At 46.2% G+C, this 24,869-nt stretch overlaps 1 long non-coding RNA gene across 1 annotated transcript in view; it reads right to left on the bottom strand.

Moving 5' to 3' along the window:
- Positions 1-1,069: 1,069 nt before the first annotated feature.
- Positions 1,070-24,869, bottom strand: part of LOC146799040 (uncharacterized) — a 52,128-nt gene continuing 28,328 nt past the window's right edge. Inside the window, exon 3 of the long non-coding RNA XR_014968835.1 lies at positions 1,070-1,834. This is a non-coding gene — a long non-coding RNA (uncharacterized LOC146799040). The remainder of the gene's footprint in view (positions 1,835-24,869) is intronic.

Genomic DNA, 24,869 nt, shown 5'->3' with positions numbered 1-24,869 from the left:
GCCCTTATGGGACATTTGCGTTTACCCTTGTTGTGCCCATATTTGTAGCACACTGTACATTGGGGTGCAACCATCCTTTTACTATGGTTAAGGAAGCCATTTCAGAGAGTAAGCCTTTATTTTAGGTTTTTCTCCTCCGTCTTTATTTTGTTGGAAACCCTGAGCACCTGTGGATGTCACCACAATATACCTTATTTAATCTTTAAACTTAAATATATTTTGGAACTGATGAACATTCACCTTTAGGAAAGAGAATTCATTTTAATACCTGTGTACTAATTAATAGGCTTTTAACTGAAAAAAGTATTAAACATACATTTTTTTAAACCCAAATTTAACACTTTTAGGGACAAAGTGCAAATAATATTATGGTAACGGGAGATGAAATTGTATTAATACCCAGGCATAAATTTTAATTCCAGAGTACTAATTACTAGGGACACGATTACGATGTCAGACACCGCTATTACGATGAGACCGCACCATGCACGGTCACATTCTCCGGTTTCTCTATGGGAGCTTGTGTTACACCCGTAAACCGAGCATAACACAAACTCCCAATCAGAGATTGTGTTAATCCCTGCACTCCTTGGCAGGAACCTCAAGCTGGAGAAGCAAGGGCAACGGGGCCCCCAAACTCGCTTTCCATCAGGCTTCCCACGTCAGAAAGACTGTGGGAAAACAAGAATCCTAATACTGAAGGTGGAAACGCCTTCCTATGGGACTACAGGCCGGTCTCCGAATGGCCAATGGGTTCCTAGAGCCTGTCTCAATTCAGCTGTAATGACCAGCCAGTTTCAATTCTGACCGGCTGCATTGTAATCAGCTGGTCAGAAATAAAACAGGCGATATCGTCGTAAAGCCTCTGACCTAAGGTTGGAGGGTATATGATAGAGTTCGTCATATGCCCCTTGGTCTTTAAATACATTTAATTTTAGCATTACACTTCAATAATTTAATTGCACTACTATATTCACCTTTAGTGACAGGATATAAGGGATATAGGGGTAATGGGCGGGGTAGTACATTAATACCCAGGTAATACTTAATTTTTACATACTAACTGAAATTTATTTTAAGGGCAAAAATGAATACAACAGTGAGATTTTAACAGACATTTAAATATTAAACCACAATCATTATGAATAAATAATAATTACAGCGAAACACCTTATTTTAGAGTGAGCAACAGGAAACAAATAAACACCACTTTTCTTTATTTCTTTGAAATTAGATGATGAATTGAAAATTTGCAAAAAAATAATATATGTACACCTTAAGTAAAAAACCAAGCCTTTATTGCAATAAAAAAAAATCTTTAAAAAATGGCAGTAGTTTCCAATGCATTTACATTATTTTAAATGTTGAAAATGGACCTTTTTCCGTTGTTACGCAAAGCCAGACTCTCTTTGTCAGTGATGACGAGGAAAAATCACCTTGTAGTTGCATATTCAAAAATGATTGACACACCCAAGACAGTATAAAGGAAAACCACATTTCACTTTTCAAATGTTTACAGTAATCTTTTCACTTTTGTACAAAAAGGGTGCTACAATTGGTAGATAAATATGAAATTAAACTTTTACTTTTAAAACCAGAACAATGAGCACAACAAATATTTATATTATTTTAAACACATTAGGATTCTACCTCCTACGTATCATGATATTTCTATTCGATCCACTAAGAGCATAATGGGGTTATACTTCTGCATTTAATACTCCAAAGATCATTAATAACTACATTGAAAGCCTTATTGCTTTAGTAAGGTTGCCTCTTCTGTTTGAAAGCATTGTAAATGTATCCATCTGAAGAATTAAATACATAGTACCTGCTGGGAAAAGGGAACAAATAAAACAAAAATATGTTAGACAGTTTGCTTATTAGGCATAACAAAAGTTTTAGCTTTGCTAACTAAGGGCCTGATTACAAGTCTGGCCGTCTTGCGGTGGCACGGGAGGAGGGTGAGGGATGGGGACGGTTCACTGTACTGCAGATTACAACTTACAAAGTCGTAATGGCGCCGGTGGAACACAAGCTGCGCCAGGGAACAGTGGCGGTGGTGCTGCAGCGCCACAACGCAATATACTGAGCAGGGACTGGCGCAGTCCGAGGCAGCATATTTTTTAGTTCTTGCACCACCAGCATTTTCATGGCACAGGCCCACCATGAAAAAGCTGGTGCTGCTAGTACTACAGGGTGTACATTTGGGGGGCAAAACATGTCCCCCCCCCCTGTATTTCCCACAGTTCCAGCACAGCATGGAAGTCAACGCCCATGCATTGCTGGAACTTTTTGGCAGTTCCTATTGGGGTGCATCACCATGGAAAAGGCCAAAGAACTGCCGACCATATTACGAGCTGCACATTTGCAACTCGTAATACGGTCGGCGGTGCTTGTGCAGCAGAGGCTGCATTATGCCGTTGCTGCTGCGCTAAAGTTGTAATCAGGCCCCTAGTCATGTTGAGGATTTTTTTTTGGAAAGGCCTGTATTAAAGTGCCCCTTTTGGACATGACTAGCCCCATGATTTGCATGATATCTGATGCATCTTTGACTGAAGAGCACTGGGTTCCTGCTAACCAGGTGCCACAGTGCCGGTATTATTTCCCAAAAATGTATGTAAATGCTTAATTGTGCCACAATTGGCAAGGTCCTTTGCACCTCTGTAAGGGCTATCTTTTGGTATGTAGGGCATGGGTCCTGAGGAAGGCCCCTTATAGCTGCAGCATGTATTGTGCCGCTCTAAGGTAACTGGGTCTCTGAATTTACACAATAAATTACTTGCTAAACTCACGCATGTGCACAACACAGCAGTCCACTGTATAGAACGGCTCTCCATAGCTGCTGCTGGTGAATCCGCGTACTAATTTACATGCCTAGACGCACTAGCGTACCAGATTGCAGTTAGCATTCTAGTCACCGGCCGCTTTCCAGGGTTTTTTAACTATACTGTCAATACAAACCACTGCCAGGTTACCTGACCAGCACGTCACACTCGAACTAAAGAGACCCACTCTGGTGGGAACTTAAGCCCGACTGAGTTTTGCATGAAGTACGTTTTTCCTCCCTTCTCCGCCCCTGTCCCCGCTAAGTCCAGGCATCTATTGCATGGATACCTTTTTTTTTCCCAAACATTTTTATTGGCATTTATTTTAATATACATCCATAATTGTATAGTTCAGCAATTAGTGATATATCACTATACAGCACTTATTTGGCATATAGAATATATAAAATCGTCCTGTACTAACTTTATTTACATTTCGAAGAAGCAACAGAGCAGGTTATCCATTAAAGTTCTTACACATGAATCATAGTCTCATATGTTAGTCTTATTTTGCCTGAAACTTTACGGTTATTGTATACTATCACATATTATATGCCAGTCTGTAAATATCTCACAGATTTAATAAAAAAACTATACAACTCGTGAATCATACTATGTAATTAACTAACTGTGCAGTGGGGCCAAGGGTTGTGTATTTGCTAATAAGTTAAGCAGGGTGTGTGGGGCATGGGAGGCGGGGGCCGGGTGAGCGCTAGACCACCAGTGGGTCATTATCCACATGTCGGGCCGTAAGTTCACAGTGTCCCCAAGTTTTATGTGTGAGCTGGGCAGTGTGTGCAGTCCCTATCTGGCCATTGTCGTGTGGTATATCGGGGTCTGTTTGCAGTAGTGTTTTTATGAAGGTCAACTCAGTGTTTTCATTTAGGCGTCATACCTTTGGTCATCCTCCTCGCCGCTCGTATGTGTTCCCTCTTCGCTCCCCCCCTATGTCGCACCTGTCTCGGTCTGTGTTTTCCCATGCCTCCAGTATCTTTCCGGAGGTCGGCAAGGGTGAGTTGCCACAATCCAAGCACCTTTTACCTCGTCAGTACTATGATTTCTGCCCCCGCCCAATGGGTTACATCGTGTTTCCAGGCTTCCATTGCTGGTCCATGTACGAATTCCCAGGCCAGTGCTATTCTTCTCCAGGCTAAGACCAGGGTTAAATCTAGGAATCGGTTTCCCAATTTCCTTTTAGGAGAACAGGGAAAGAGCCCCAACAGGAACACTCCCATTGAAGGTTAAAGTATGCGCCCCACAGCTGCACACATGAGTTGTATTGTTTCCTCCCAGAACTAGCGTAGTGGGCCACAATCCCAAGTCATGTATAAAAAGTCTGCGTCTGCACAGTCGCATATTTGCCATTTGTATCCAGTGTCTCCAAAGGCAAGCTGAAGTTTGTGAGGTGTCATGTTTATGTAATTGAACTGTGTGTACTTCAATCTAGTATTGCGTAACAATTTCTTAGGGTATGGCAACATTTTGGACCATTCTGGGTCTGTGATGTGTCTATCCAGAGCAGTCTCTCAACAGGTGCGCAGTTTCGTTAGGGTTGTGCAGACCATCTCCAGTTGCGATGTATAGAACCATTTTACCTGGTGTCTTGCAGTGCCTAATGTAAGGACAGAGTGTAATATCGAGTGTGATTTAAGCTTCTGTTGGCTCCCTCCCATAGTCCTCAAAAGGTGCGCAGTATTATCTCATAGGTTAAGATTTGGCCTGTTAGTAGGTCGTAGCTCTCAAGTAGGTCTTCAAATGGAGCCAGGGTTGCTTGCTGGTAGCAATGCCCCACCAGTTATGGTCTGGCATTATTACAGGGCTTCAACATTGCTGGGGTTAGTATCTGCTTGGTGTTCCCGTGGGTGAGGCCCACCAGGGGCAGGGCCGGGGTATATAGGGGAGATTTTCATTCTTTAAAGAGGCAGCGTTTCCAGCAGCGTAGAGCCGTGGTCTGCAGCAGGGATAGATGAGATGGTGTTGTCCGCGTCTAGCATCTTTGCCAGCATCAGATACGTACGGATCCCTTGGTCAGTGCCTACTGTGCCCATATCTGCCAACCACTGCACCAGCCACTGGAGTGGAGAATCTAAAAAGTAGAGCTCGAATTTAAGCACTCAGAGTCCTCCCTCCGCGGGTGGGCGTTGTAGGATCGACAGGGCTACCGCCTCCTCCCTTTTTACCATATCATATCTCGCAGTAGAGCATCTAGTTGTCCAAACGACGAAGCAGGAACGGTTATGGGGAGATTGCTGAAAAAGTACAGCAGGCGAGACAGCATGACCATTTCTGCAAGGGAAACCCAGGCCATGATCGGCAGTTGTAGAGTGCACCAGAAGGAAACATTTGATCTCGGAGACCGGAGGGCCATGCCAAGATTACCTTCACGTAAGTAGTCCATCGAGTGGAAGACCGGAATCCCCAGATGACTGAAGGTTGTGGGGGCCCAGTAATGCCCACCATAAAATCGAATGGGTGAATCACATTGGCAGAGATGGGGAAGAGTTAAGTTTTGCCACGGTTAACTTTGAGGCCAGACAGCAATCCAAACTGCTCTATCAGGCGCAGTGCAGTATTGGTACACACCATTGCGTCACTGAGGTATATCAATAAGTCATCTACGTACAGGGAGATATTATGAGTGTTACCCCCTAATGGGATGCCTAGTCCCTCCCCGCCTTGGTGGAAAGATGCTGCCAATGGTTCCATTGACAGTGCAAACAACAGAGGTGACAATGGGTATCCCTTTTGTGTTCCTCGGAAGATCTCATACTGTGGGACAGTTTTCCCTGTCTGTATCCTAGCTGTGGGACGTTCATAAAGCACCCTCACCCAGTTTACCCAGCTTTCCCCCAGACCCATGTGTCTAATAGTTTCAAGCAAGTAGTCCCATTGCATGAGGTTGAAGGCCTTCTCGAGATCTATCAACAAGAAGGCTGCATGCTGTAAATAACAAGTATCTGCATGGAACAGCATCAAGTACATCCTTCGCAGGCTGTATGATGTGTTCCTGGCCAGAATAAATCCATTCTTGTCAGCGAGAACCAGGGTCGGCACGTGGGGTAGGAGGAAGAGCGCCAGGGTTTTACCAACGATCTTGAAATCCATGTTTAACATAGAAAGTGCCCAGAAGTCTTCGACTTATGCCACCTGTTTAGGCTTTTTGGGGAGGGGGGATGACCAGCACATCGCCTGTGGTCTCTGGCAGGCATCAAAGTTTCAGGGATTCTGCGTAGAGCTTCTCCAATTGCGGCAGAAGCTGTGCAGTGTAAGTTGAGTCGAATTCGTCCGGGAGACAGTCAGGTCCAGGGGTCTTTCCTCACAGCCCGGATCTCGGGGACTGTCAGAAGCCCTACCAGCATGTCAATTATGTGGTCATCAAGGATTTGGGGGCACAGCAACTTCAGGAATTCCTTCTGTATGAGGGGAGGTGCCTTAGTGATGAATAGTAGTCACAAAATAAGGCATGAAGGGCCTACGGACCATAAAATGGGTCGCCCTCAGGAGGTATAATTTGCGTTTGGGGATCCCCGCGTCTCCGGCTAAAATAGCCAAGCCACAACCTACCCAACCCCCAAACTACTTCTTGCACCTAGGTGAGGTAACTCCTAAAGTCGTGACACAGCTGTCGGTCAAGAGCTTGATATGACGTGCATGTTTGAGGGAGTTGGATGTGTCTACTCTAGTTCCTTGTTAGTTTTCCTGTCTATGTAGGTCACCTTCTTAGGTGTCCACTTTCCAGGTGAAGTTCCCTCTGGGCTCCCACTGTTTCCCCCACACATTTCACCCTCTGTCCTAACTTGAAAGCCTCCCACTCTATCAGTGTATTGGAGGCAGTCTGTCTGTTGCTGTCGAAGTAGAAGTCTATAGCTGTGCCTATGGTCGCTCTGAAACAAGTATATTAAAGACCCAGAGTGTTCAACCGCCACATTGGAATTGGCGGGCGGTGTTCCTCCGGCTGGACTGCTAGCAAAAGGGGACTATGGTCAGAAAGCGTCCGCCCCAAATATTCTGTGTGTTACTAAGCGACTCAGGCCCAGTGTACCCAAGAAGAAGTTCAGTTTTGTTTGCAAGTGATGTAAGGGCGAGTAATGAGTAGTCTCGGTCTCTGGCATGTCCTCCAGTGTCCTCTCCAATCTTGGAACACCGCCGCAGTTTTATGTATTTGGGCACTCGGCAGTGGGGGGTGAGAGCAATCTAGAACCATGTCAGCAACACAATTGAAGCCCCCTCCCAGTAGTACGCTTGGGGTTAGCACCGCAGTCAAGGAGCATGAAAGCCTACGGAGGAACTGCACTTGATCTTGATTAAGGGCATGTATACTACCCAATGTGAGTTCCTGTCCATAAATTCTGCACTTCAGCACTACATATCTACCCTCTCTACCAAACAGTACGTGCAAGGGTTCGAATGGTATGCCAGTTCTGATCAAAATCAATGGCCCTCTCGCGTATGCAGAATAAGAGGTTGCAAATACCTGCCCTCTCCATCGTCTGCGCAGCTTCTCACCCTACCCACAGGTAGTGTGTGTTTCCTGGAGGAGTTCAATCTGCACCCCCTCATGCGCAGATATCTATGTATATTGTGATGCTTGACGGTAGAGCCCATTCGACTAATGTTCTATGTTACACATTATAGTGTAAGCCTTTCCTTGGGCATTGTAAGAATAGAGGCATCCAGGTCTGCCTCCCCTCCCTCCACACACAGAGGCGATGGGCCAGGGCCCCACTTGCACATAAAAACCCAAAACATGGATATGAAAACTAAAATTCCCACAAACCAAAACTCCCTTCTCCCCGGAGCAGCCTGGCAACGGCCAGCCGCCCAACCTACAGGCCAATTGTCCAAGACTTCGGCAGGCTCCATCCATGGGTGGGTGGAGCTTTCCACAGGGGCAGGCTATTGATGGACAAACCACTGTTTATTTCACGAAGTCCTGTGTCCGACGTAGCCAATGCCAGTCCATGCATTCAACGTTTCCAGCAGTAGTGTCCTTTGTCATGGTGATACGATTCATGATGTCTTCTCCTTTTGGACCCCTAATGTGGAGGTTCTTCTTGGCTATAGGTCATCACCTGTTCTAGCGGTAACATCTGGCATTATGGCACTATTTGCTTCGTAATTGTCCGAATCTGAGCTATCATTTCATTTGAGGGATCTAGTTCCGGGCTCTGAGACAGTCAGTTGGTTTCATGAGGTCAGCCACCGCTTGTAGGGCTGCAGCTCTCCTTCACAGTTTGGGGTGGGCTCGGTCTTTTTGGTGGTTTCCGTCTTGAATGGGTCTGTGTTCTTTCCTGGTTACGCTATAGTTAGTGGGCGCTCAAAGACTGTACCTGGGTCTTTATCACCTTTGTAGGATTCAAACCATTCCCAGGCTGAAAAAGTAATTTTTCCCATCTAGTATTATACGAAGACGAGCTGGGAACTTCAGAGTATTGTAAGCCTTCATCTCAAAGTGGTTTTTTTTGCCAAATATGAGGCTGATCTTCTCTGTAGTTCAGTGGCGTAGTCGGAGAAACTTCAGACCCAGGAGTTGTCCACGGTGAATGGGCCATCCGTACGTGTCTTCTGCAGTAGGATGTCGATCTTTATAGTGCAGGGGTTTCGCTACCACTGCGTGTGCTGGGCGCCCCGAAGCCGGGGGGTGGTGGGGGAGCGAGGGGGGGTGTGGGGGGCGAGGAGGGACCCTGTGCAAGGTAGGTTTGGTGTCCACTATCGCTTCCAGGATTTTAGTTAGTCACCCTTGTACTGGGTCGGCCATTGATGGCGTTGCCTCCGAGACCTGTGGAGGGTCTGCACCTTTATACGCCTTCGTACTGGGTTTACCCATGTTAGGGTCTTATCGTGTACTTAAGAGTGTCATCAGCGGGGCTAATCTCCAGGCACCAAGGGGGTGGTTGTCGACCACGGGGGGGAAGGGGCAATAACTCCAAACAAACAAAATGTATAGTTGTCCCCAAGGGCTTATGCGAGTGGACGTGCCCCTAACAATTCAAGCTGACCCTCCTCCGCGGTGTATCCGAGGCAGGGCTAGATCTCTGTCCTCTGAGCCCACCCCCCAGTTCCACAGGTTGTGGGGGTCATGATGGAGATCGAGGTTTAGCAGTATGGGAGGCGCAGGCCTGCCCCTCCAGGCCACGCATGGGGTTGGATGAGTACTCTCACATTCCAGTTACTAGGTCCAATGAGGAACACCGCTGCATTTCCCCACTAGTGGCGTCCAGTGATTTTTCCAGCTTGCAGGCCCCAGTATCTTGCATCTCCCTGATTTTGTGGAGGGCTGTCAGGTCTTGCCTCCCTCCACCTGGGCAAAATTGTCAACTGGGCGGTGAGGTTTGAAGTCTCTAGTGCAGACCACCTCACCCGCCCCAAGTCCTACTTTCGTTACGAGGTGTTTGGAGCAGGGCTCAACTTCTCACTCAGTTGAGGGTTGCAGACAAGTACAGGACTCTCCCCTCAGGCAGATCGGACTGATGCAGTTTTGGGCAGTTGTGCGGCTCCCCAAGGTGCATCACCTTTTTCCGGTGCAGGCGGTGTCGCAGGAGCTAATCAAGTGGCTAATCTCTCCTCCCTCCCGTCGCAGATCCGGTGGTACGCACCAGCAGCAGGCCTCAGCCCTCCGCTCCCAAACTGGTTCTGGGACGGTGACCAATTCAGGCTCCCAACACTCACGGCCTGATCTTCGGCAAAGCGTGTGGTTCACGGGATCCAGGCAGTCAGCTCAGCAGTCCTTCAGGCCCTCAACAAGACACGACCTCATGTTACCAGCAGGGAGGGAGGGCCACATCTCTACATCCACACATCACTGCCACTATATTGCGATCAGTGGCGACGGGGCAGATGAAGCCTCGTAATAATGCGTCTCTTCCTCTCGCCTTGAATCAAAGCGTCTCAATTGATGCAGCAGACTTTCCCCTTCCTGCGCCACCGTTTCAATCTCGGGCGTTGCGGGCTAGGGCTTGATTACGGCATTAAAGTTGTTGGGCCGGCGCGGAGCTACTGGCTCACACGTCACCATTCGTGGCTCCCAAAACACGCCTCCAACCATCTATTGCATGGATACTTAAACTGAAAGTTTTGATCCGTAATTCAACTAGTTGCGGCAGAATTAGCTTCAGAAATAGGTGTGTTAAACCTTATCCGTGAGGATTAGCACAATGGCACTCTAATTGGTAACGCGACGGGTAGATGACTACTCAACGCTCATGCCGGTTTTGATAACCTTTAAGTGTTCAATTACAATTAACAGCCTCATTACGATGTCAGGCGTAAAGCCGCCTCCCAACAGTTGGATTCCCCTATACAGTGTCAGAAACCTTCCGACCACTTACAATGTTCACGGTGGGATTTCAAACCAAATGGTCTTTCCGAATCGGTTATGATCAGCTCTCGGAGCATTCATGTCGGTCAGACCCGCATCATACAACCCTACAGACTGCATTTCCAGATGAGCAATAACGATGTTGGCTTCAAACAGCATGTCTGAGTCGGGCCGACACGAAAAGGCTGTGGTAAAGTGACTAGTCAGGCCACCCTCATCCTGAGTCCTCCGGTTTGGAGTCAAGGGGGTAGACAAGGAACCCCCCTGTAAAATAATGCAGTGTGGTCACCGCCACAGGGTGCAAGGTTTTCTGCAAACACCCATTTTCCCCATAAAGGCACCTGTGCTGTTGGTAGGAACACAGGCTGCCATTTAAGTCAATGTGAGTCCTTCCAAACGGTGTTCGGAAGCATAATAATCAGTCAGGCGTAACAGCTAACCACGAGTCGGTTGGAACCGTATCCGACAAGAAGTCAGGTGGTTTACTTTCCGACCGAGATCGTAATGTGGCCCCAAGTAATAAATCAAATAAATTATTTTAAATTTAGCTGCTAAATAAACTTCCCACCTTGTTCTCCTACAACCACAAAAACACCAAACATACAATGTAAAAAGTGCAAATAGAATTTTGCAAATTCACTAAATTGAACATTTTAATAAAGATTAATTACCAAATAGTTATTTAACTACCTGCCAAGCCATTTTGACCTACAAACTAAACCTGCCGCTAAAATGTACCTTTAAAAATATGATAGTTACACAATTTACATTTTATTCAATTAAATAATCAAGAATAACTTAACTTCGCACCCAAAATCTCCAACACAACCCACATCTAATATAATTTAAAAAATATATTCAAAAATGAAGACATACTCGAATTAACAGAATAACACGGCTAAACTACAAAGTAGCCAACTAGCACTGGAAAAAAAACGTTGCGCGTCGAAGGCGCGGAAAAAAAGGAACTGACGTCATCACGCTGACATGGGCTTCTTATGGCTCCGGTGACGTCGATCGGAGTCGCGAGCGGAGCCGATGCATTGTGACGTCGCCCACGTCGACGTGGAGTGCTGGGAAAGAAAAGTTCCGTGGAATGCTGGCGCAGGGGATATTCACAAGGTGAGGAATCCACTGGCAGATGTATCCATCAGAATCACTATTACAATACAGGCACAATTACGAATCCTGGTGGATCAACGCTCACCAGGCACCACACCTAATCACTAGGCGAGGTGAGGGGGCAGCGACAGCGACACTAGCGGAGCTGCTTGGGCAGAGGGCAGAGTCCCTGAACAGGAGTTCAGAGGTCTTGCCTGGTTCCTTCATGGCCCCTCTTGTTGCCACTGCTTCTTTCGGGTTCGTGGGGCATCGGTGACAGCCTCCTCTGCTGTCCTGGCCTGCTGGTTCCATGTTTGGTGTCCGGTTGTTTGGTTTACCAGGTTGCCAGGCTTGGTTGCCCTCCTGGTCCGGTTGGTCTTCTCTCGGCTCTTTTTCTAGCTTGGCTGCCTGCATCCCATGGGTTTTTCCTGCATGCAGTACCCCATTTCTTTTCCTTCTGTGGGGTGGTTTCTGCCTGGATGAGATTGGCGTCTGTTTTTCTGCTGTCCTGCAAGGTCCCTCTGGCTGTGTGCCTAGTCTGGGGTGGCCAGTGTGCACCTGTCCTGTGGCTGGTTGGTTGCCGTGGGTAATCCTGCTGGGGGCTTGCCTTTCCTTCTAGTGGGTGTGTTGGATTGTTCGGGTCTCCCGTCTTTTCCTCCAAACTAGTTTGTAGTGCCTCCCTGCTCCCGTACCCTGGCAGGCCCCCTTGGTTCTGCCGGCTTTGGGTCAGGGGAGGGACATTTGCCGTTGGCACTTGGGTCTTCGTTCCTGCTTCTTTTTGCTGGTTAAGTTCCTGCACGTCCCCGTTGGTCCATGTCTTCTGCGTTGTTTGGGGGGTCCGCTGTGATCTCTGAGCCTTTCTGGTTCCTGGCGACCGGGCTATATCCTGTGATCACCTGGGTGTGGGTTGCCCTAGGGGCTGTTCAGGCGCCTCTTTTACATAGTTTACCGCTTTGGTTTGTGGATGTGGGGGGGTTGCTCTGCGGTTTACTTGACCTCCGGGCCTCTTGGTGGCTTCTCTCTCTAGGACTTGTTCCAGGGTTCGGTTTCAGTGGGATGTGAGTCTGGTTTTCTGGTGCCTCCGGCCTGTCCTGTTCCTTTAGTCCCTCTGTTATTGGAGTTGGTGGCGGGTCTGGAATCTCCGAGTCCGTTGGTGACTGTGGCCTTGTGGTTTCTTTTTTCCTGGTGCCCTCTCGGGTGTTTCCCAAGTGGGCGTCTTGCAGATGGAGCATGGTGGACGATGGTGCCTTGGTCTCTCGGCTTTGGTCGCCTCTTTTGTGAGAGTGCCTTTTGGGGGTCTGTCTGGTCTTACGGTGCTCTGCGTCGACTGTTGGCTGGGACGTGGTGTGCTCGTGGTTCCTTTCTGTTTCTCTGGCACTCCGGCTGGACTTTAGGGGCTTAGCGGTCCTAATGCTGGGGTCTGTTGATCAGTCTGGGTCTGTTGTACCGGTCCTTTTGTTGCGTTTATCTGTGGGTGTTGCACCTTCTGGTTCTGCTGGCTTTCTTCCTTTTGTTTTCGGGTTGCCTTTTGTGTCGGCTTGCAGGCTCGGGGGTCCTCGGCTCGTTATCTGTGGGTCATCTTCTTTCCTGTGTTTGAGGCCGGGCGTACCTCCGTGATTCGGTCCACAGTGTTGGGACTGGCCTATCTTTTCTGTTTGTTTGCCCTTCATTTGGGCATCTTTTGTGGTGCTCTGGGATGATGCTTGGACCGTTGGCCTGTTTTTTTCCTTAGCTTGGTATGGCTCATTGCGTAATGGAGATAAGCAAGAGGGACGTGGAGGTAATATTACTTACCGGTAATTACATTACTCCTAGTCCTGCTCTCGCTTATCTCCACTGCGGCTCACCCTTCCTCCTGGTGGCCCGGCCAACTGGCTATGTTGGCTTGGTACATACAGGTATTGTGTACTGGCCGATGTCTTTTTATATTGGTAGGGGAGTGTGTCTACGAGGCACACGGGCCTGATTGCATAATAGAGATAAATGGGAGTAGGACTAGGTGTAACGTGGTTACCGGCAGGAAATATAAGCATTTTCACTATTATCGTATTTATTGGAGGGAGATTTAAAAAAAAAAATAATAATAAATGCGTTGCGTAAAGTGGGAATTGTACGTTTAACTATTTTTATTATAATAGTTTGCATAGTTTTAAATACATTTTAGTGTGAATAATATATGTATTAAATGTTATATTTTATGACATTTTTTCAATTGGTTTTTTTTATTCAAAATTATGATAATTTTATTTATTGTTTTTTCATGAGTGAAATATCTTTTACCAAATTTTTAAAAAGTTGTTTTGTTTTTTAATTAGAATGGTGTTTTAGTAAAGATTTTATTAGTATATGTATTTTTTTAGAATATATAATTTTTGAAATTGATATAAATTAAAATTCTTAGTTTAAAAAATTATATATTTATTAATGTGTTTCACTTTGTTGAATGTTATTATTTAACTTATTTTTTAAAAGTACATAAAATAAATAATATTAAGTATAATGCTAGTAATTACATAAATTTTTTTTGTTGATATTTCTGTACTTCAGATTATGAACATAGGATGAGAATATTTTTGTAATCGATATGTTGGTTGCAATATTTATGTATCGCAATATTTTACGGTCGATATTCTGTCAGCGAACCCTCACCAGGGCAGATATGACCAACCGGCTGATGAAACTTTGGTCCTGATCCCTCAAACGTGTCACGTACGAAATGGGTCCCACGGAAATGCATTACAAGTATCTGTATGCAGTAAATGTTATTCGACTCATAGGAAAGCATTACACGTAAAGACGCAATACATTTTATGTTTGACTTACCTGCTAAAATCAATAACACAGAAAGTACATACCTATATACGAAGTTTGTGGTATCTAAATTGATATAAATGCTTAGCAATAACCTCTGATAAGCCTAAACTTCCCACCCACACTGCCACAAAATAGAGCATGTAGTGGTCGTCATTTGAGCCCTGTAAAGCAAGAAGGGTCATCTTAACTCTACATAGTATACCTTACTTGGGTGCACTATATAGAGATCCAGGTTCCTACAATGCCAAATCAAAATAGGTTTAATATTTTCCTAATATTGACTTGTAGATTAATTAAGGCTCTTCACAAGGAGGAGAGAGCATGTCCGACTTCAAAAGCACCATAGGTAACACATCCAGAACCTTACGACACCTGTGCGACACACCTGACTCAGCCAGAATAATGGCCCCTTCTTCAATAGTGATTTTCCATGTAATTTCCAAAGCACAATTCCTTGATTTAATGATGGCTAGACCATGAGTAGACATTGTGTCCAAGACCTAATAGTAGTACAGAAATACTAGGTCTATTTGATTTTTTTTTTTTTTTTACATAGTCTAAGGAACAGCCCTGGACACTGATCATGTTGTCCTGTGGAGTGTGTTATTAACCCCCTATGTAGTTATCCAGATGTCCTGGAACCCATCCTTGTTTGGCTGTACTTACACTGAAACCCTTTAAAACGTTTTGAACATCTGAATCCTTGGATGAACACGAAAAACATGCAAAGTATATTTGTAACATTATTATTACTATACCACTAATCTACTTCAAGATGAAGTCCTTGAATGTGCTCCTTAATGCAAAAGAGAAAAACTTTTACAAAATGTAGAAAAAAATAATGCGTTAACACTGTACATTGGGTAATGAGTTTTACAATTAAGGGGCCGATTCCGATCCGGGTCGGACAGCAATCCGACCGAGACAGATCCGGAGTGTTTTCCAAAAGAGCCGGGGTCCTGCAGTCCGACCGAGCAAGTACGATGCGGCCGTATGCTGTCGGACTAGGTTCAGTCGAACTCCCATAGAAGTCAAAGGGAGCCGGTCGTACATGGGCTCCCATTGACTGAATGGGTACGTCGCGGACAAGTGCGCCCCCTAAAGTGGGTACGCGTCGGTGCCATCCGAACCGTACATGCCTGTGTTAGGGAGACCCATAGGTCTCCCCCTGTGTCCGAGTTGTAAGTCTGCGGGTGACGGGGGGGTCCGTCGCGGACCCCCGAAGTCCATCTCCGGGAGCTATTGCAAGCCGGACGCTCATACTCGATCTGGCTTTCCGAATCGAGCATCATACTAGCTCAGTCGTGAAACGTCTCCATTGCACGCCACGGTTTGCTTGTGACCATGTTGTACCGAGCGGTTCGGAACCGGAAAAGATTCGGACGGAGATTTCGCGCTTGTTCGCATCGTACTTCGACCCGTGTACGACTCGGACTGAAAATCAGCCTCCGAATCGGATTCGTTAATGCCGTAACCCGATTCGGTGCCCTTCCGACCGAGATCGGAATCGGCCCCTAAGTGGTATACCATATACAGAGCAAGCATCTGCCAACATCCAACTTTTTAAATAGGACCACACTCTGCTCTGGAGATTTTTCTAAATATACACTAGCGAAAAGCAAAAATACTGCTGTTCAGTTTCATATTGTCATGGGAACCCTAGGTCGTTTGGGCAGGTCATATGGTGCCGAGCCAGAACATCGTGCTAAAAATATTGTTGGTCAAGAATATCGAAAGAAAAATATTGTGATGCAGAATATCAATTTTGTGTATTTAATATAAATGTAAAACATATCGAAGTGTTTAATATAGTTTGCAGAAATATAGATGTTAAAAATGTCAATTTTTGTATTAATGTTATGTATTTTAGTAAATATGTTATGTTTGTGATGCATGTATTTTTTGTATAAGAATTGTTTGTATTTTTATTATTTGTGTTATGGTGAGAAGAGTGGGAAGTAGTTTATTTTTAATTGATAAATTAGTTAACTATTTTGAATTAATTAGTAATTAATTATGGTAATTGTGCAATTAATGTTAGGGGTGTTGTGGTGTTTATAGGTGTAAATGATGAGAAGAGTGAGAAGTAATTTATTTTTAAATTTCGGAATCAATAATTAGTTTAAAAAAAATTAATAAGTAATTTTGGTAATTGTTTAATTTATTTTCGGTGTGTTGTGCATATTATAGTGTTAAAGAATGTGAATTCAACAAATGTGTATTAATCTTTTTTTATACTAATTTGTAAAATCATAATTAATTACGTTCAAATTTGAAAACCAAAAAAACATTTAAAACATAAATTTATTTATTTTGTTCCCTACCATATAACACCACCACCACTTTCCCTATTGTTGCACTCACTGGAGTGAGAATAGTAATTTTTACCCCTCTGCTATCCAACACTTTCCCTACTGTTGCACTCGCTGGAGTGGGAATAATAATGTTTACCCCTCCGCTATCCAACATTTTCCCTACTGTTGCACTCTTTGGAGTTGGAATAGTAATTTTTTCCCTTCCACTATCCAACACTTTCCCTACTGTTGCACTCACTGTAATGGGAATAGTAAGTTTTACCCCTGTGTTTTCAAACACTTTTCCTACTGTTGCAGTCACTGGAGTGGGAATAGTAATTTTTACCCCTCCGCTATCCAACATTTTCCCTACTGTTGTATTTATTTTACTGTGAAATGTATGTTGTAATTATTTTTATAATAGTTAAATGTTAGAATTACTTATAAAATGGTATGTTTAAATTTTAAATTGATATAATTAATTTTATGTTTATGTAATTTAAAAGTTTACAAATTCAATAAAGATAATTGTTAAATTATTTTTAAGTAAATATATGTATAAATTATTGTTTGTGTGTTTATATTTTTTAAATTAATTTTATTTGTAATATTTAGTTAAAATGTCAATTAAATTTAATTAGTTTGGTTAAAAATAACATTCGTATTTAATACATTATATTTTTGGTTATATATATTTAAAAAAAATCTATATTATTTACATCTATATTTTTGTACTTACCTGTTCAAGTTTTGGGTAGTCGATATTTTGGTATTCAATATTTTTACTGCGATATGTTACATCGATATTTTAACAGTGAACCGGTCATATTCTTCCTCCTTGGACCTTTCTGTAGTTTTCAGCTCCCTATGCAACAGCTTAAACATTCCGACATATAATCCCTGCCAGATCTTTTCTGTGGTGGACAACAGATTGTGTGCCCCCATCTGTTTTGTCACCATGTATGAAAACTTTTTTCAAATCCTTTCTTTCTTTGAACTCCGCTATTTTGACCGTACCTTTCTACCTCTCATCACAATCTGTTCCACAGCATCAGTTCCCGTGTTTGACCTTGCCCCCTCGTTGTTCTCTTGCTGACTTACCTGTCCGTGCACAAGATCCTCCATCTCTTTGTACAGCCTCCTTTTTTTGCGTACCTTCTTCCTTTGTATCAGAGCTTCGCTCCTCCGTGCCTAACCCAGTGTCCTTAACATACCAGTACATCTGTAGACATGTTGTTTACTACTTTCCATTCTCAGCCTCCACCACAATTGAAAACATAACAGTGGCAGAGAAAGTGGCACTTACATCCTCACCTGGCATTAAAGTCAGTACCCGCTCCGTAGTCTGCTGCCTTGCTTCTGTTGCCTTGCCAGTAGAAGTCACCTGCCCGCCAACCTTGTGTCAGTGGATCTGGACAATACTGTGTCTTAAACCTGTTAAACACTAGGTGGACACTGATTAACAAATCCAGCCCCCAGCACCCACTGACCTTCCTGCCCCTTGCTGCCACCACGTCTGTGACGCCTTATCAATTACATGACTGCCCAAGACCTCGTCCTCCTCCAGGCTATCCTTCTCATAGTCAAAGTCCATACAACCCACCAATTCATTTTCCTGGTCTCAAGATGGCCGCTTTCTAGGTGAGCTCCGTATGCAATCGTAACTATCCGGCAGGAATCCGGCAACATCCAAGCAACAAATTACATGCTCGCTGCCGCTCTGTAAAGCACTTGAGGTGCATTGCCCATCGGCGTGCTCATCGTGTCTGTCCGAGTTGCTGGTGGACGGGGCTGCGCTGCGGCCTCCAAGGGCCTAGTGAAGACGAGTGCTGCAGTCTATTACCGGCTGAGACGTGGCAGCACGGACACCAGTAGTCTCAGGGCCTGTGGCCCGTACTGACCTCCGCTGGTGAGCGGAGCACATACCTTGCTCGGATGGCATCCTTGGGGCTGGCGGCATCTGGCTCGTTGCTGACCGGTCTGGGCACGGACAAGCTGCTTGTGCGGCGAGGTGTGGTACGCTTCTGCATGGCTGCCCTGTAGCCCAAAACCGCAACCGTGTGCCCACATTGGACGTGAGCGATCTTTGTGCCCAACCGGTGGACGGCGGGTGGTGCTGGGTCCTGGTTGTCAGCGGCTGGGCAATATCCACGACGTTGCCCGGATCGAGCACGCTCCTGCTGGCAGACAGGGAGTGCACTGCAAACACCGGTGGACGGCCCCCAGCCGCCTCTCTGACAGCAATTGCAGCGATAGCAATTTGGGCCCTGTTATACTGGTTCCAGATTGCTGGGGGAGGCCTGGTGAGACTGCTAGGGATCGGTGAGGGGAGACTTAAATTGCTGGCCGGCTGATGAGGGACATGTTTAGACGTTATCGCTGCACACAGAGGGCCTTGTTACTCTGTCCTGTCTGGCACCAGAAGATAGATTAGGGAGTTCCCATGCCCACTATCAACTGCTACGATCTACTAACGACTCAGGGATTGGGCTTTCCCCCTATGGTTTTCTCCTGTTTGTATCCCTGCTGTGCTACCCGTGTAGGCTTTTACTAAGCAGAGGACTCTTGCCTGGACCTGAATATTGAGCAGATTGATTTGTGGACCCTTGCTGACGTGGGCAGAGTACTACGAGACTGTGAGCCTTGTGGCAGCTGTGGTGGGGCTTGGACATTTAAAGACTATGGGCAAGATGGACAAATCACAGTCTAAGCTGCAGTTTGAGCAGCGCAAGTCGAAACAGAGGGATATAGGCGCTGACAAGTCTCCCGATGTGCAGAGTGATAACACCGAGGAGTCTGAAGGTTATATCCATCAAATTTTGAGGGCAAGACAGAAAAGCTGGTCTACGATAAATGGCAAAAGTGACTCTCTGGCCTACCGGATGGACCGCATGTCTGAGCATAGTGAGCGCCTAAATATGGCGGAGAGACTGGTGTTCGAAACTGAAGACGCTGAGATGGAAACAATTAATGCCCAGAAACAGATGGGGAAGCTCATTACCGTCCTGCAGGACAAGGGAGAGGATTTGGAGGCTAGATCAAGGAGATGTAATATCCGCATCACAGGCCTTCCTGAATCTCCAGCAATGGGCAATATGGAGGCATTAGTTGAGCAGCTCTTGGTGACACTCCTGGGTCGCGACACATTTTCAGCCATATTTGTCGTGCCCAAGGCTCCCTGGGTCCTAGGAAACCGCCTGGTGCTCCCCCACATCCTGTTATTGCTAAATTATTGAACTAAAGGGACAGGGATGCTGCGTTGAGGCAAGCTAGAGAGAGACTCGATATACAATTTGAGGGTTCCTCGATCTGGCTTTTCCCAGACTTCACCATGAGGGTGCATGAGGAAAGACAACAGTTTGCTCCCTTGATGAGTTGCCTATGGGAGCATAATTGAGGGTCATCGTGGATGGCGGATCAAAGATTTTCACTGACCCAAAGTCACTGCAGAAGGCCAACAAGGAGTACATCAAGACTGATGGACGGAGAAGAGACACTGAGGAGCTGGCCGGGGCGTTTGGGTTGATATGGAGTGGCAAGTATAACACGGTTGTCCTCTGGTTTTCTTACATTTCTCTGAACAGGTATGTAACATATGGACTGTTTGAAGTGCACTAGAGGTGATTCATGGATGCCTGCTGCCCAGAGTTTGAGGGGATAACTTCAGATGCTTGTTTGGGGATGCGGTCAGCTTTGATGGAGATCGACATTGAGACTTTAGATCTGCCGCAGCTTGCGAATGGTCCTCTCTGGCCTGGCAGGAAGGCCTCGAGTTGGTGACAGTGAGACTACCTCAACTTTTAGGGGATCCAGTTAACTGTTGCTCGATGGGTGTATAAACAGTGTTCAAATGGCCACGTCTTATTTCTGACTTTGTGGATTTCCAAGCGGTGAGCTGGTAACAGTATGCATACAGTACTTACATAATTCTATAACAATGCACTGTTATATGAGAGAGGGTTGGAGACGCATGGATCCTATAGATAGTGCAGATCTAGTTAATGTAACTTGAAATGACGCAGAGCCAGGGCAATAGAGCTCGCTTCCTCACATGGAACATTTGGGGCCTTAATGATTTTAGAAAGACGCGAAAGGTGATATCTTATCTTACTAGGCACGAGATTGATATCGCCTTATTACAGGAGACCCATTTGCCCATAGATAGTAAAATGCTTACACTTAGGCGTTTACATGGTACCTTTCATGCGGCGGGGTTCACTACGCATGCCATGGGGGTGCTCACCTGGGTCAACCCCAGATCAGGTATACATTTGGAGGTGCTTGAGGCAGACCCAAGGGGGCAGGTTTGTGATCTCTAGCTGTCTAGGGCAGGGAGCTGACATACTTATAGTTAAGATCAATGGACCTAACTACGATAATCACCAATTCTATCACAACTTGTTTGGGGGTCTGGAAGGGGAGTCCTCTCTAACGCAAATATGGTGTGGGGATCTCAACTGCGTGCTGGGCCAGGCATTGGACCGATCCTGGGGCCCTGCTCGTTGCCCTTCAGCTGCGGATAGTGATTACTGATGTGGCAACTCAGTTGAATATGCTGGATGTCTGGCAGACATTCTCACCGGCTGCCGGGGGCTTTATCCACTACTCAGCCCTGCATGACCTCCATACCAGAATGGATTATTGGTTGGTCGCTAGAACTTTGTATCCTCAGATTTGCGCCTGGTTGACTCACCCCCACTCCTTTTCAGATCACTCACCAATAATGCTGGACATAGAGAGACCTGAGAAGAGGCCTGCTCCCTTCACATGGCAGTTTCCGCCATACTCGTTGTTAGACAGGGTCTTCAAATCCGAGATGGCTGCGGACATAGAGAGCTTCTTTGAAACAAATATTGGCTCTGTTCGCCAGTTTTATACAGTATGGGAGACTTTAAAAGTCTATATACAGGGGATAGCCATGTCCAAGCGTTTTGGGGTCCTCTGTTCTCTTAGAGGGAGACTGGCTGCGAGTAAGTGCCCTCTTTCTGCATGGTTGTCCCCACTTTTTCTGAATAGATGATGTGCTTTGACTGAGTGTGCCCTGGGCTCCTGCTAATCAGGTACCCAGGGACTATGTTCTTTCCCTAAAACTGCATTGAAGCCTAAACCCAATTGGCATCTCTGGCCAAAGGTCAGCCCCTGGTAAATGGTACCACAGGTACCCAGGGCACTGTGACCAGAGAAGGCCTCTAAAGGCTGCAGCACTTATTGTGCCACCCTTAGAGGTCCTGTACCATTTCACTCACACACTGCCTTTGCAGGCTGTGTGTTTTGGTGCAGAACAAAGTGAAGAGTCAACATGACACACTTCTCTTTGTGCCATGCCTGCAACCCACTGCTCTGGCATAGGTCATGCTCCCCTCTAGCTGGGTGGACTATACCAGTGGTGAGGATACAGGTGCATGAGCCATGTTCCCCTACAGTGTCTAAGTCCATTCTTAGATGTTGTAAGTGCAGTGCTGCCATTAAGAGTATATGGTGCTGGGAGTTTGTCATTATGAACTCCAAAACGCCATAATGGCCACACTGTAAACTGAAAAGTTTGGTATCAAACTTCTCAGCACATTAAGCACACGCGGATGCCAGTGTGGGACTGAATGAAAAATGCACACAGAGGGCATCTTAGAGATGCCCACTGAAAACTAACCTACCACTAGTGTTTCAGCTGCCACCACCAAACATGTTTCTGGACCCCTGTGGCAAGAGCTTACTGCTCTCTGGGGCCTGAAACAATGTACATCCTGGGACGAGGTACAAAGCTTCCTCCCCCAGGATTGGCAGGGTTCACGAAGAGGAAGCGTCAAAGGCTTACCGCCTTTGTAAGCTTCCCTGGGCCACTTGCTGCTATCAGCAACTGGCCCCCAGTGGTTTAGAACCCCACTTTGGGCGGGAAAACCGGCAGGAACAACAAGTGAGGAGAGAGGTGTGCCCACCTCTGCCAACTTCACCCCTCAGGTGGGGGAAGCGAGGTGAAGCACAAATCTCAGTCCATGCCATCCTGCAGATGGGGGGACCCAGCTAACCAGGGATAGGCCTATGCCCCCTCCCACTGTAGGGTAGCATAATAGGGGCAGTACCCACCACAGGGAAGGGAGCCATTGGTCGCAACCTTTTTAACAAACTGTAACGCCCCTGAATCTAGTATTTAGGGGCACTCCTGAACCTTGCTTCCTCAAACAAGATGAAACTACAAGAAGAAGAAGAAGGACTGAACATCCGTGCAGAACCTCACAAGTGGAAGACGCCCACTGACTTGGCCCCAGCCCTACCGGCCTGTATCCCCCTCGAACCTGCTCCTGCAAAATCCTGTTGTGTCCTGCAGCCAGCAACCTTGAAAACCCCGGAGGACCTACCTGCCTTCAACCACAAAGACTTTGTCTCCCCTGAACACCGGATTTGTTAACCTGCAATCTCTGGCATCGGCCGGAAATTGAGAATTCGCACAAGTTTGCACCCGCCGTACACGGCCGGAGCTCGAGTGGGCAAACAGCACGAGGTGGTCCCCCTGGTGATCCTGACCCGAGATCCAGTGATGCCCGACTTGCCTCAAGCCTCCAGCCGACGCCTGCAACCTAAATCCAAAAGGACCCCTCAACCGCGACCAGGAGCTGGTACGAAGATCCTACCCCAAAAGGGACCCCAAAAGGCAACCCAGCAACCGACGCCGCGTGGCCTTGGGTGGCCCAACCAACGGTGCTTAGCCAAACCCCAATTTACCTTTTGAAGTGGTGGTCGCACCCAGAAGACCTTCTTCCCTGCAGTGCCTTTCCAAACCGGAGGTTCCCCATAGCAAACAACAGGGTGCCTGACGTCGAAACAGCACCCTGCACCCGGCCACCCTAGTGCCGCTGAGGGTGCACCTTTATTTCCCCATTTGCCCTGAGCTAAAGTTCAGGAGCTTTGCTCACACAGCCAACTGGCCTGCTAGCCAGCAGCCACCAACCGGAGAACCCCCATCCCCCATTGGATAATATTGTGCCTCAGCACTCTTAACCCGGCCGCCCTAGTGCCGCTGAGGGTGTAACGAGAGTGAATCCTTGACCCTGGGGGAACCCTTGTTCTAACCCAGAAGCTCAACTCCAAAGACCGATTACTTACCTGGTAACCATTAACTTAATTTCTCTCCATAGGAACCTATTTACTGTTTTTCTCTGAAAAATGTTCCAAGTGTGGAGTTGAATTGTATGGAAACCTGAAAAATAACAATTGTGCAAAACTGACTTAACTTACTTTTTCTCTTGGAAATGTCCCAGTGTGATAGCTAGGCATATCACAGGGAGTAGAAAACAATCTAAAAAGAAATCTGAAAGTAATGTAAAAATAACTTGCCTGTAATTTTAACTGCAAGATCAATACAAAGTATATGTGCAGCAGTTCACAGTATTGCATAACCATTAATTCAAACTGTAACCATTCCAAAGTACATTTGCAACGGCATTTCAAACTGTATATTTACTGCAAAGTAATTATCAACTTACCTGTGCCAGGCTTACTTGGTTCTAGGAAATAAAATAACAAAGAGTAATTTTATACAAAACCAATTGGTCTGAAGTTCAGTCTTTGAATTAATTTGCTTACTGGGTGTGTGCAACAAATGCTTAACATGGTGCTCTGATAATGCCTTCCTGCTTGACCACACTACCACAAATAGAGAGTGAGGTGCTATCTAACTTTACCTCTGCCTACCTTTGAGGTTCAACTGGACTCTGTGCACACTATAACTCACTTTGGTATAGTATATACAGAGCCAGTTTCCTACACTGGCTAGCCTTGAGAATCGTTTGGTTGATCGAGATAGAGCAGGAGGCCTTGGTGAGTTGGGATGCTCGGGTAGCGGAATAATTAAATTCATTGGAGGAGTACCACGAAATCGCTGACAGCAAGGTTAAACACATGGGGAAATACGCAGTTGCCAAAACATATGGGGAGGGGAAAGGCCGGGCTCAGTGTAAGAAGCTGTGCTGAGAGATTGGTGTGAGTCGGGCTGTGTGTCTGAGTTGCGTGCAGAGTGGCGAGCTACTGAGAGACCCAACAGCAATAGCAGATAAGTGTGATCAGTACTGTTCCTATCTGTACCACTCTAGAGTGACTGCTGATGATGCAGCGATCAAAGAATACTTAGAACATATTTGGATGCCCTGGTTGACTGATGAGCATAAGGAGCACCTAATGAGGCCGTTAGATGCCGGTGAAGTGCTTGCTGCGCTAAATGCAATGTGTGCTGGAAGCACCCCAGGGCAAGATGGCCTTACTGTTGCTTTCTTTAAGGAGTTGCTTACTCCACACCGGATTACTCTTTTTGAGGAGATAGGGGGTGGGGGGAATGCCCCCTCAACGAGGGAAGCCTTAACAGTTACATTATTAAAGCCAGACAAACTCCCTAATGAATGTTCATCCTTTAGGCCCCGGTCACTTTTTAATGTGGATACCAAGCTCTTCGCTAAAATCTTAGCTAACCAGCTGGCCCGCTGGTTGCTTTCTTTGTTGGTCCGGAACAATCAGGGTTTGTCCCAG

This window comes from Triturus cristatus, chromosome 9 (genome assembly GCF_964204655.1).
Source record: "Triturus cristatus chromosome 9, aTriCri1.1, whole genome shotgun sequence".
Taxonomy (NCBI): domain Eukaryota; kingdom Metazoa; phylum Chordata; class Amphibia; order Caudata; family Salamandridae; genus Triturus; species Triturus cristatus.
This window is presented reverse-complemented; position numbering and strand designations above follow the sequence as displayed.